The sequence below is a fragment of the Salvelinus sp. IW2-2015 genome, unplaced genomic scaffold (assembly GCF_002910315.2).
Source record: "Salvelinus sp. IW2-2015 unplaced genomic scaffold, ASM291031v2 Un_scaffold6421, whole genome shotgun sequence".
In the NCBI taxonomy this organism is placed as follows: domain Eukaryota; kingdom Metazoa; phylum Chordata; class Actinopteri; order Salmoniformes; family Salmonidae; genus Salvelinus; species Salvelinus sp. IW2-2015.
Genome location: NW_019947683.1, coordinates 8,418 through 20,403, shown reverse-complemented (window position 1 = coordinate 20,403; position 11,986 = coordinate 8,418). Strand labels below are relative to the sequence as shown.

The following is an 11,986-nucleotide window of genomic DNA, read 5'->3' as shown; positions in this document are numbered from 1 at the left end:
TATCTGGTCTCTGTGATGGAGAGGTCAGGGGTCTCTGGTCTCTGTGGTGGAGAGTCAGGGGTCTCTGGTCTCTGTGGTGGAGAGGTCAGGGGGTCTCTGGTCTCTGTGATAGAGAGGTCTGGGAGGTCTCTGGTCTCTGTGATGGAGAGGTCAGGGGGTCTCTGGTCTCTGTGGTGGAGAGGTCAGGAGGTCTCTGGTCTCTGTGATGGAGAGGTCAGGGGGTCTCTGGTTCTCTGTGATGGAGAGGTCAGGAGGTCTCTGGTCTCTGTGGTGGAGAGGTCAGGTCTCTGGTCTCTGTGATGGAGAGGTCAGGGGGGTCTCTGTGGTGGAGAGGTCAGGAGGTCTCTGGTCTCTGTGGTGGAGAGCTCAGGGGTCTCTGGTCTCTGTGATGGAGAGGTCAGGAGGTCTCTGGTCTCTGTGGTGGAGAGGTCAGGAGGTCTCTGGTCTCTGTGGTGGAGAGGTCAGGGGGTCTCTGGTCTCTGTGGTGGATAGGTCAGGGGTCTCTGGTCTCTGTGTGGATAGGTCAGGGGGTCTCTGGTCTCTGTGGTGGAGAGGTCAGGGGGTGGAGTTTTAGTGGAGAATGATAAGATGAGGAAGTCACAGTGTGATCAAACTAACGAGCATGCAGACACCTCACCCCCTGACCTCTCCATCACAGAGACCAGAGACCTCCTGACCTCTCCATCACAGAGACCAGAGACCCCCTGACCTCTCCATCACAGAGACCAGAGACCCCCTGACCTCTCCACCACAGAGACCAGAGACCCCCTAACCTCTCCATCACAGAGACCAGAGACCCCTGAACTCTCCATCACAGAAACCCAGAGTATTTGTTACCAATCAGAGATTGAGATTCCTCTCAGTGTTGATTCGGACGATGGGCTAATTGCGACATGTGATATATGTGTGACTTCATCAAGTATGACTTTGCTTTAGTGACACAACTTTAGAGTGTGAATGACCAAGTAAGCCAGTAGCACAGAGACTGGGTACAGTACAGTGTTTAATACCAGGGTGCTCTGTGCACTACCAGTATAGGCCTCTAGAGGGCCCTAGCCACTCACACAGGCTATTATGGATTCCCCTTACAGAGGAGCAGAAGAGTTAAGAAGCCACGAAGAAGAAGCCTTCGTCTGTGACCAAATTGACTGTGCCAACTTTCAGACCTTTTCATTAAGTATTTATATAACTATACACACATCAGCCTTGAAACTTTGTCTTGTGGTCCTGTTTTGATTGGTTAATAACCCTCTCTTCCCTTAGAATGTTCCTCTCCCTATAACCTTGCTTTATGGTTCGTTATTTTCTTAAATTCCTCAGATGTTGCCTTTATTATATACCAGTGTACTGTATATTCCAGCCTGATCCACTTTGTTGTGAGTGTTGCCCTTGTTGGTCCAGTCCCCATCAATGCCCCCACCACTTCCCCAGTAGTGGCCAACACAGCTCTCCTTCGGGGGGGGGGTGGCCTTCGTTGATTGGCATATAGACTGTTCCTTCCCCTGTCGATATTCCATTCTACGTTGTGCACTATTGACCACGACTGACCAATGAACATGACCCAAGTGAAATTGAGTCAAATAATGATAGCACAAAAAAAAAAAAATCATAATCTGATTTTTAAATGATTATGATACTCCTGTATGAGGTGAGACTTTATGTCTTAAATAGCACCCTATTCCCTGTATAGTGCACTACTTTGACCAGGGCTCAACACCCTATTCCCTATATAGTGCACTACTTTTGACCAGGGCCCCATAGGGTGCCATTTGGGACATTGACATCCTTACTAGTCTCCAGTAGCTTCAAATAATAACCTGCACTCTTATTTCCAAAATGGCTGTCATGGAGTTGTTTCCTACAGTGAGCACACTGCCCAGTCTTCCCCAATCCCGAGGTGTTGTGAAGAAATCAGCTTCTTGGGAATGGAGAGCGCCCATTACAGGGRGATAGTAGTGTGGAGTGTGGAATGTTTCAAAAATGGAACCTTAATTCCCTTTATTCATGGGTTGCACATTTTGTTTTGTTTTTCAAAGTCCGTTTTTTAGCAGTGATGCCCAGCTGAGCGTTCTACTCAAGGCAGTCACAATGGGTGTCGATGAGGATCTATTCTGACGTTCATTACGGTAGCTTGGAAACACGATTGCATTTCAAAAGGAGGCAAATAATTAGTAGGACAAGCTTTTTTGTCATCATTGTCATGTCACCAGATTGACTTTAGATACAGTATATCTTTAGCTAGCTAGCTAATTTTGAGGGGAGAGCACCAACATTTTTTGCTAGCTAACGTTAGCATTGCTAGCTATTTCGGACCAACTTTGCTAGCTCATGGCAACATTGCCATCTCTAAAGTCAACTTGACATCATACTGATGCAAAGTTGTATTATAGAAATTYTTTGTCTACTTTAGCAACGTCATCGTGTTTCCAGGCCACTACAGTGTAAATTTGACTTAACAGTCATAAGCCCCCTTTCAGACTGAGCATTAGCCATCGGTCAGAAAACAATATGTCGGGGCATCTGTAGAACGGCAACGACGCGACCGAGTGACGGAAGTGCAACCCATGACTAGTGCACTACTTTTGACCAGAGCCCTGGTTCTCAACCTTTTTTTCGTTACTGTACCAGCAAATACATTTTCTTCTGCCCAGAGTATCCCTGAAGCACCTACCTACTTTATGTGTATTTCACCAGTAAGCCTATGGGCTCATGAGAATTCAAGTACTGTACCCCCTGTGAATAGGCCAAGTAGCCCTAGTTGAGAACCACTGGTAAAAGGGAATGGGGGTCCATTTGAAACACACAGGGTTCGCGTACAGTAGATGTCACTACACACGTGGTAGTTTATGATTGCAGTGTGAAGGAGGGGAAAGTTTAGTAGCCTGGAATCATAACTGATTTTGTGATATTTCACTGCTGTTACAATGTTGAAGTGCAGCGTTTCAGTCTGGTTGAACCAGGCTAGATTTGAGGCCCTTAGGAGAGCTATTTTCTTCCAATCAGGACCATGTGTACCAAAGCCTCAAAACAGCTTGTGCCCCTGAGGTATGATGACAAGGTGCAATTTCATACCATATCGCAAAGACTGTTTATTAGGTGTGAATTTTTTTTTTTTTAAACCACGCCGTTTAATTCTACATTATAACTACTGTGCAATTTCTGTTTTGAGTATCAATGTAATCTCTCACATCTATAATGACTGCTGTAAATAAGTAAACAAACCCCGCCAAAAAAAGCCCAATATTTCTATGAGGACAGTATAAGGATATAACGTATTTTAAAGTCTATTTTATACGTTTTGGGTTTTAGAGCAGCGTGTATTTGAGAATGCAGATTGATGTGTATAACAATCCTGGTTACTGTGTATAATTGAATGCTGGTTATACTTTGTTGACTGTTATGTTCTCTCAATGTTGTGCACTGATGGTGAATAATAAGAAGAAATAAGAATTCATTTCAAAATTATATATTTATTTTGTTTTGAAAAGCCAACCATTTGAATTGCAAGATTAGGTATTGTATGTAAAAGGATGTATCTTTTGCCTTGAATGTAATGTATTACTAAACACAGTTTAATCCTTATTATTAAAACATTTTAATAACTGGGAGGTGACCATGTCTATTGTAACTCATTTGAAACAGGTACATCCCAAAATCGCATCCTATTCCCTTTTATAGTGGACTACTTTTGACCAGAGTGCTTTCTCATCCTCCCCCTACTAGGTTGCCCCAACCACTTCTATTGATTTTAAGCTAGCTATTGCTAAAGTTATCTGAAGTTTGTAGCGGCTGTTTACAGAAAACCTAACCATAGATTACAGTGGCCCATAGGCTACTTTCAGAGTGAGAACCAATCGAACATCAAGTTGTAAAAATTCTGAACTTCCCCTTTTAAGAATTTATATTTCTTAAGTTAGTTGGTCTCGTTTTTTCCTCACATGAAACCTTCTCTTATTTTCTCTCTCTCTCTCCATGGCTGTGGCTTACGGCCATACCTCTTTCACAATATCATTCACAAAAACACACACTGAACAACCGGTTTACAAAATGCCATCTTTATCACTGTCAATACTTAAAAACAGATCTTGTACATCAGTACCCATGGAATTGCACTATAGAAAGCCATGAAAAACAAACATTAAAACATTAAAATAGATATTGCATCTTCAAAAAGCAAAATGTCATCCATAAATACATTACTCACTTTTTTTTATGTTTAAGTCCACTGTATTTTCTTACAACAGAATCACAGATTTATATATATATATATTTATATATATAGCCAGGAGAAATCATTTAAAAGAAGAAAAAAAAATCCGGAAAATTCTGGTAACTTTCCKAAAATTTCCATGYTTTTACAGAAATCGTGGTTGTAGGATCTCAGGAACATTCCCAACTGGGATTTTTTGGAAAATCTAGGAAATTGGGGAAATGTTGCAACCCTCGACAAGAAAGATAGTAACATTGACATTCTCTGGTCACCATTTTGTGACAAATGCATCATTTGTTTACAGTGCGAACATCAAAAGGCCAAGAGAGTTCTCCACAAAGCCAGTGTGGAAAACGGTTATATCCAGTCATGATGTGATACACTATGATCAGAAGTATGTGGACACCGGCTCGTAGAACATCTCATTCCAAAATCACGGGCGTTAATATGAAGTTGGTCCACTGCTCCAGAGTCCAATGGCAGCGACCTTTACACCARTCCAGCCGACGCTTGGCATTGCGCATGGTGATCTTAGGCTTGTGTGCGGCTCCTCTGCCACGGAAACCCGTTTCATGAAGCTCCTCTGACGAACGGTTCTCGTGCTGACGTTACTTCCAGGGGCTCGTGAGTGAGTGTTGCAACGATTTTTACGCGCTTCAGCACTCGGCGGTCCAGTTCTGTGACCTTGTGTGGCCTACCATTTCGTGGCTGTGACGTTGATGCTCCAAGACGGTTCCACGTCATAATAACAGCACTTACAGTTGACCGGGGCAGCTCTAAGCAGGGCAGAAATTTAAGAAAAGTGGCATCCTATAACAATGCCACGTTGAAAGTCACTGAGCTCTTCAGTTCGGGGCCATTCTACTGCCAKTGTTTGTCTATGGAGATTGCATGGCTGTGTGCTCGATTTTATACACCTGTCAGCAACGGGTGTGGCTGAAATAGCAGAATCCACTAATTTGAAACGATGTCCACATACTTTTGTATATATAGCGTATGTGTTTGTGTGTGTGTCCATGGAAGAGTACTGAGGTCCCCAAAAAGTGGTGGTGAGTCTATTGGATGTCTGTCCATCGGTGCCTCGTCTTGTCTGAAACACACAGAATATACGTCGTTAGAGGTCTCACTCAAACACTGTATTTCACAATCAACGGAAACTACCAGAAAGGTTGTGTATGTATCCCAAATGGCACCCTATTCCCTCTTTAGTGCACTACTTTTGACCAGATCCCTATTCCCTTTCTAGTGCACTACTTTTGATTAGGACCTATTTAGGAACTAGGGTGCCATTTGGGAACCAACTTGCGATTGGCTTATACTATACCACCTGTGATTGGCTTATACTATACCACCTGTGATTGGCTTATACTACACCACCTGTGATTGGCTTATACTACCCCACCTGTGATTGGCTTATACTACCCCACCTGTGATTGGCTCATACTACACCACCTGTGATTGGCTTATACTATACCACCTGTGATTGGCTTATACTACCCCACCGGTGATTGGCTTATACTACCCCACCGGTGATTGGCTTATACTACCCCACCGGTGATTGGCTTATACTACCCCACCGGTGATTGGCTTATACTACACCACCGGTGATTGGCGTATACTACACCACCGGTGATTGGCATCTACTACACCACCTGTGATTGGCTTCTACTACACCACCTGTGATTGGCTTCTACTACACCACCTTGATTGGCTTTTCTACTACACCACCTGTGATTGGCTTCTACTACACCACCTGTGATTGGCTTCTACTACACCACCTGTGATTGGCTTCTACTACACCACCTGTGATTGGCTTCTACTACACCAACCCTGTGATTGGCTTATACTACACCACCTGTGTTGGCTTATAACTACCCACCTGTGTGGCGTGTTGGCTGCTCCTCCTAACTGGGGTTGGTTTTTCTGGAGTCTTCTGAAGCTGGAGGGGAGAGAAGAAGGAAGACTTTTGTCAGACTTGTAGGCATTATGGGAATCCTCTCGTCTGGGACTAGAGGAGAAGGGATGTTTTCATTACGGGAGGAGATAAAACCCGATCAGAGTGGGAATGTGTTGGAAATCAATCATTTGTGGCAAAAAGTATGAACTGTTGAAAGAAGTAAAATCCGTCATGGCTCTGCTTACCACACACACAACACACAACACATCACACACACACACACACACACACACACACACACACACACACACACACACACACACACACACACACACACACACACAAAACAATCAGTGTTCACATGCAATGTGTTGCTGGCTGCTTGTAATGTGTGCTTGCTGCCACATGGTGGCAGTGGTACTCTTCCTTCCGACAGAACACATCAGTCTGGTGACAAAGAGAAAACACGAGACAGAAAATAAGGAGAGGGCGCTAACCGCTAATGTGGGGAGGACGCATTCCAAAAATATGAACACAAGGTGAGAAATGAGACCGGAGAACAACAGTCAGACTACAGCACAGCAGACAGCGAGGCAAAGCATACGCAGAATGTCATTATGACCAACAATATAAAAACTAAAAGAAGCAGATGTAAAATTGTGTAAACAGATTTCCAACGAACAGCGGCCACTATTTTGCCACTAATATAGATAAGACGATGGGTGCAACTAAATCAATCAAAAAGAAGGTAATAAAAATGTTTGAGTTGAATTTTGGAAATAAAAGCTGCAGAATAGAACTACAGGCAGAATAGCTACTGTACCTGAGAATGTTCTCTTAGAAACTCAGGTAGCTGAAATTCACCTTTAAAGACCTGGGGAAACAAAGGGGCTGGTTTAGAGGTAAACTTTAAAGACCTGCTGGGGAAACAAAGGGGCTGGTTTAGAGGTAAACTTTAAAGACCTGCTGGGGAAACAAGGGGCTGGGTTTAGAGGTAACTTTAAATTACCTGCTGGGAAACAAAGGGGGCTGGGTTTAGAGGTAAACTTTAAAGACCTGCTGAAACAAGCGTTGGGATCGCGTGGGAAACCAAAGGCGGCTGGGTAAGAGGTAACTTTAAAGACCTGCTGGGGAAACCAAGGCGGCTGGTTTCAGAGGAAACTTCATCGAACTGACCTGCTGGGAATTTACATAAGGGGCTTGGGGTTTAGAGAGTAAACTTTTAAAGACCTGCTGGGGAAACAAAGGGGCTGGTTTAAGAGGTAAACTTTAAACCCTGTGGGAAACAAAGCGGGCTGGTTTAGAGGTAAACTTAAGACCTGCTGGGGAAACAAAAGGGGCTGGTTTGAGGTAACTATTAAAGACGACCTGCATGGGGAAACAGGGGCTGGGTTTAAGAGGTAAACTTTTAAAACACTGTGGGAAACAAAGGGCTGGGTTTAACGGACTTATAAGCTGTTGGAAACAGGTGTTAAGCAGTAAAGTAAGGACAATCTGGCAGAAGATCCAGAGCTCCAGACTTTAAATGTCAATCCAACTCCACAATCTAGTGCAAACTAAATTAAGATCATTGACCTGAAACCCTGATGAAAAGCTAAAATGGGCCAAAAACACATTGCTTTTGACTCAACAATAAAGCACTTTGATTAACTTCCACCATTCTCCAAGAGTTGCTGAATTCCTCTTGACTTAGACATTCGAACACCACATGATTCTATCTTTCTCTCTGTTATTTTTGCCACAACAGCCTTGGAACTGGCATCAACGCTATCAAATGTTCCACTTCCTCTACTATGTCTGCAGGTGAGCTAATTAAGAGCAGTGTGCCTATGTGTGTTGGAGTCTGACTGGCTGGCTGTGTTTTCTCATCCCTATGGAAACATTGACAGCCCTCCTGCGATGGGTCATATAGGGCATGTTAGCGCTGAGGGAGCGTTAGCGACTTAGGTGAAAAGGAAAATGTTAGCTGATGGGAGCGTTAGCGACTTAGTGAAAAGGAAATGAGCGATGGGAGTTAGCGTGTGCAAACATGAGCGTGGGGGCTGTTGCGACTTACGGAGAAAAGGAAACATGTTAACGCTGATGGAGCGTTGCGACTTAGTGAAAAGGAAACATGTTAGCTTGATGGGGAGCGTTAAGCGATTAGTGAAAGGAAACATTTAGCTGATGGGAGCGTTTAGCGACCTTAGTGAAAGGAAATGTGCATGGAGAGTTAGCGATTGGTGGTGATGGGGAGCGTTAGTGACTTAGCTGAAAGGAAACACGTTAGCTGAAGGAGAGAGAGAGAAAGACAACACCGAGAGGAGACAGAAAGACACAGCAGAGAGCCAAGACAGACAGACACAGAGAGCCAGACAGACAGCACAGAGAGCCAGACAGACAGACACAGAGGAGCGCCAGAACAGATGCAGACACAGAGATGCAGAACAGACCTAGACACAGAGAGCCTATGAATCAGAAGCCAGAACACAGAGGCCAAACGACAGACACAGAGAGCCAGACAGACAGACAGCAGAGAGCCAGACAGACAAGACCACACGAGAAGCCAGAACAGAACAGACACAGAGAGCCAGACAGACAGACCAGAAGCCAGACAGACAGACACAGAGAGCCAGACAGACAGACACAGAGAGCCAGAAGAACACGAAGCAGACCAGAACAGAGCCAGACAGACAGACACAGTAGAAGCCAGACAGACAGACACAGAGAGAGGGAGAGGTACTGTAGAGGGAAAGGGAGAAAGTAGAGGAGAGGTACTGTAGAGGGAAGGGAGAAGTAGCAGGGAGAGCCAGGGCATGAATGGGTTAGGTTCTCCTGGGTGACTGTTGAATAGAACAGCCATACTGATGTCCGCAACATGGCTGACGGAGCGTTTCAGTAACCTGTGTGGCACATCTGCGGGCATCCAACATCAGCGAGAGAAGAGGCATGAGAGGGGAGGACGGAGGGAGAAGGACAAGGCGAGAGGGAGGAAAGGGAGGGAGAGAGGAGGCGAAGAGGGGGCTGGGGGAGGGGGACTTCCTGGAATGATGTTACTCAGTTTGCCAAGTTCTTTGAAAACTGCAAACCCTTCCAACACCCCGCGTGAGCACACACACACACACACTGGCAATTCCAGGAGTCTCTCACGTAGTGGAAGCCAGGATGTGAGTTCCACTGACTTGTCCTGGTCAGGGACAGTGATTCCCTCTCTCCTTCCTCAATCCTTCCTTCTCCTCTCTCCCTCCTTTCCTCCCTCTCGCCTCCTCTCTCCCTCCTTTCCTCCCTCTCGCCTTCTCTCTCTCCCTCCTTTCCTCCCTCTCGCCTTCTCTCTCTCGCTGATGTTGTGCCCCAGTGGACATGGTACTTTGAAACGCTCCGGTCAGCCAGATGTCGACGTGTTGGCTGCTTCCTATGTCAACAGTCACCAGGAGAACCGTAACCCATTCATGCCCTGCTCTCCCTCTACTTCTCCCTTTCCCTCTACAGTACCTCTCCCTCTACTTCTCCCTTCCCTCTACAGTACCTCTCCTCTCTCTGTCTGTCTGTCTGTGTCTGTGTCTGCTCTCTGTGTCTGTCTGTCTGGCTCTGTGTCTGTCGTCTGGCTCTGTGTCTGTCTGTCTGGCTCTCTGTGTCTGTTGCTCTCTGTGTCTGTCTGCTGGTCTCTGTGTGTCTGTCTGTCTCTGTCTGTCTGTCTGCTCTGTGTCTGTCTGTCTGGCTCTCTGTGTCTGTCTGTCTGGCTCTCTGTGTCTGTCTGTCTGGCTTTCTCTGTGTCTGTCTGTCTGTCTGTCTGCTGTCTGGCTCTCTGTGTCTGTCTTCTGTCTGTCTCTGTCTGTCTGTGTCTGTCTGTCTGGCTCTCTGTGTGTCTTTCTGCCCTCTCGTGTGTCTTTCTCTCTCTCTCTCCCTTCAGCTACGGTTTCCTTTCACTAAGTCACTAACGCTCCCCATCAGCTAACATGTTTCCTTTCACTAAGTCGCTAACCTCCCCATCAGCTAACATGTTCCTTTCACTAAGTCGCTGACGCTCCCCATCAGCTAACATGTTTCCTTCACTAAGTCGCTAACGCTCCCCATCAGCTAACATGTTTCCTTTCACTAAGTCGCTAATGCTCCCATCAGCTAACATGTTTCCTTTCACTAAGTCGCTAACGCTCCCCATCAGCTAACATGTTTCCTTTCACTAAGTCGCTAACGCTCCCCATCAGCTAACATGTTTCCTTTCACTAAGTCGCTAACGCTCCCCATCAGCTAACATGCCAAACCCATCGCAGGAGGCTATCAATGTTTCCATAGGATGAGAAAACACAGCAGCCAGTCAGACTCCAACAGCACTAAGGCCTACACTGCTCTTTAATTAGCTCATCCTGCAGGACTTAGTGAGAGGAAGTGGACATTTGATACGTTGATGCCAGTTCCAAGGCTGATTGCAAAATAACAGAGAAAGATAGAATCATGTGGGTCGAAATAGTCTTAAAGTCAAGAGGAAATTCAGCAACTCTTGGAGAATGGTGGAAGTTAATCAAAGTGCTTTATTGTTGAGTCAAAAGCAATGTTTTTGGCCCATTTTAGCTTTCATCAGGGTTTCAGGTCAATGATCTTAAATTTAGTTTGCACTAGATCTGTAGTTGGATAGACATTAAAGGTTCTGGAGCTCTGGATCTTCTGCCCAGGATGTTCCTTAAACATAACTTACCTAGCCTCTAAACCAGCCCTTTGTTTCCCAACAGGTCTTTAAAGTTACCTCTAAACCCAGCCCTTTGTTCCCAGCAGTCTTTAAGTTTACCTCTAACCAGCCCCTTTGTTTCCCCAGCAGGTCTTTAAAGTTTACTCTAAACCAGCCCCTTTGTTTCCCAGCAGGTCTTTAAAGTTTACCTCTAAACCAGCCCCTTTGTTTCCCCAGCAGGTCTTTAAAGTTTACCTCTAAACCAGCCCCTTTGTTTCCCCACAGGTCTTTAAAGTTTACCTCTAACCAGCCCTTTGTTTCCCCAGCAGGTCTTTAAAGTTTACCTCTAAACCCAGCCTTTGTTCCCCAGCAGGTCTTTAAAGTTTACCTCTAAACCAGCCCCTTTGTTTCCCCAGCAGGTCTTTAAAGTTTACTCTAAACCAGCCCTTTGTTTCCCCAGCAGGTCTTTTAAAGTTTACCTCTAAACCAGCCCCTTTGTTTCCCCAGCAGGTCTTTAAAGTTTACCTCTAAACCCAGCCCCTTTGTTTCCCAGCAGGTCTTAAAGTTTACCTCTAAACCAGCCCCTTGTTTCCCCAGCAGGTCTTTAAAGTTTACCTCTAAACCAGCCCCTTTGTTTCCCCAGGTCTTTAAAGGTGAATTTCAGCTACCTGAGTTTCTAAGAGAACATTCTCAGTTACAGTAGCTATTCTGCCTGTAGTTCTATTCTGCAGCTTTTATTTCCAAAATTCAACTCAAACATTTTTATTACCTTCTTTTTATTGATTTAGTTGCACCCATCGTCTTATCTATATTAGTGGCAAAATAGTGGCCGCTGTTCGTTGGAAATCTGTTTACACAATTTTACATCTGCTTCTTTTAGTTTTTATATGTTGGTCATAATGACATTCTGCGTATGCTTTGCCTCGCTGTCTGCTGTGCTGTAGTCTGACTGTTGTTCTCCGGTCTCATTTCTCACCTTGTGTTCATATTTTTGGAATGCGTCCTCCCCACATTAGCGGTTAGCGCCCTCTCCTTATTTTCTGTCTCGTGTTTTCCTTTGTCACCAGACTGATGTGTTCTGTCGGAAGGAAGAGTACCACTGCCACCATGTGGCAGCAAGCACACATTACAAGCAGCCAGCAACACATTGCATGTGAAACATGATTGTTTTGTGTGTGTGTGTGTGTGTGTGTGTGTGTGTGTGTGTGTGTGTGTGTGTGTGTGTGTGTGTGTTGTA

At 45.1% G+C, this 11,986-nt stretch overlaps 2 long non-coding RNA genes across 3 annotated transcripts; one reads left to right on the top strand and one right to left on the bottom strand.

Moving 5' to 3' along the window:
• Positions 1-65: 65 nt before the first annotated feature.
• On the top strand, positions 66-350 carry LOC139026938 (uncharacterized). 2 transcript variants are annotated; one of them, XR_011478934.1, is made up of 3 exons: positions 66-92; positions 126-221; positions 284-350. It is a non-coding gene; the product is annotated as an uncharacterized lncRNA (long non-coding RNA). The 2 variants fall into 2 exon arrangements; XR_011478935.1 differs by having other exon boundaries at positions 255-284.
• A 3,689-nt stretch (positions 351-4,039) lies between these two features.
• On the bottom strand, positions 4,040-7,099 carry LOC112078877 (uncharacterized). The gene is made up of 3 exons (XR_002895802.2): positions 6,931-7,099; positions 6,090-6,149; positions 4,040-5,300 (listed from the first exon to the last, which is right to left on the bottom strand). It is a non-coding gene; the product is annotated as an uncharacterized lncRNA (long non-coding RNA).
• Between the last annotated feature and the right edge of the window lie 4,887 nt (positions 7,100-11,986).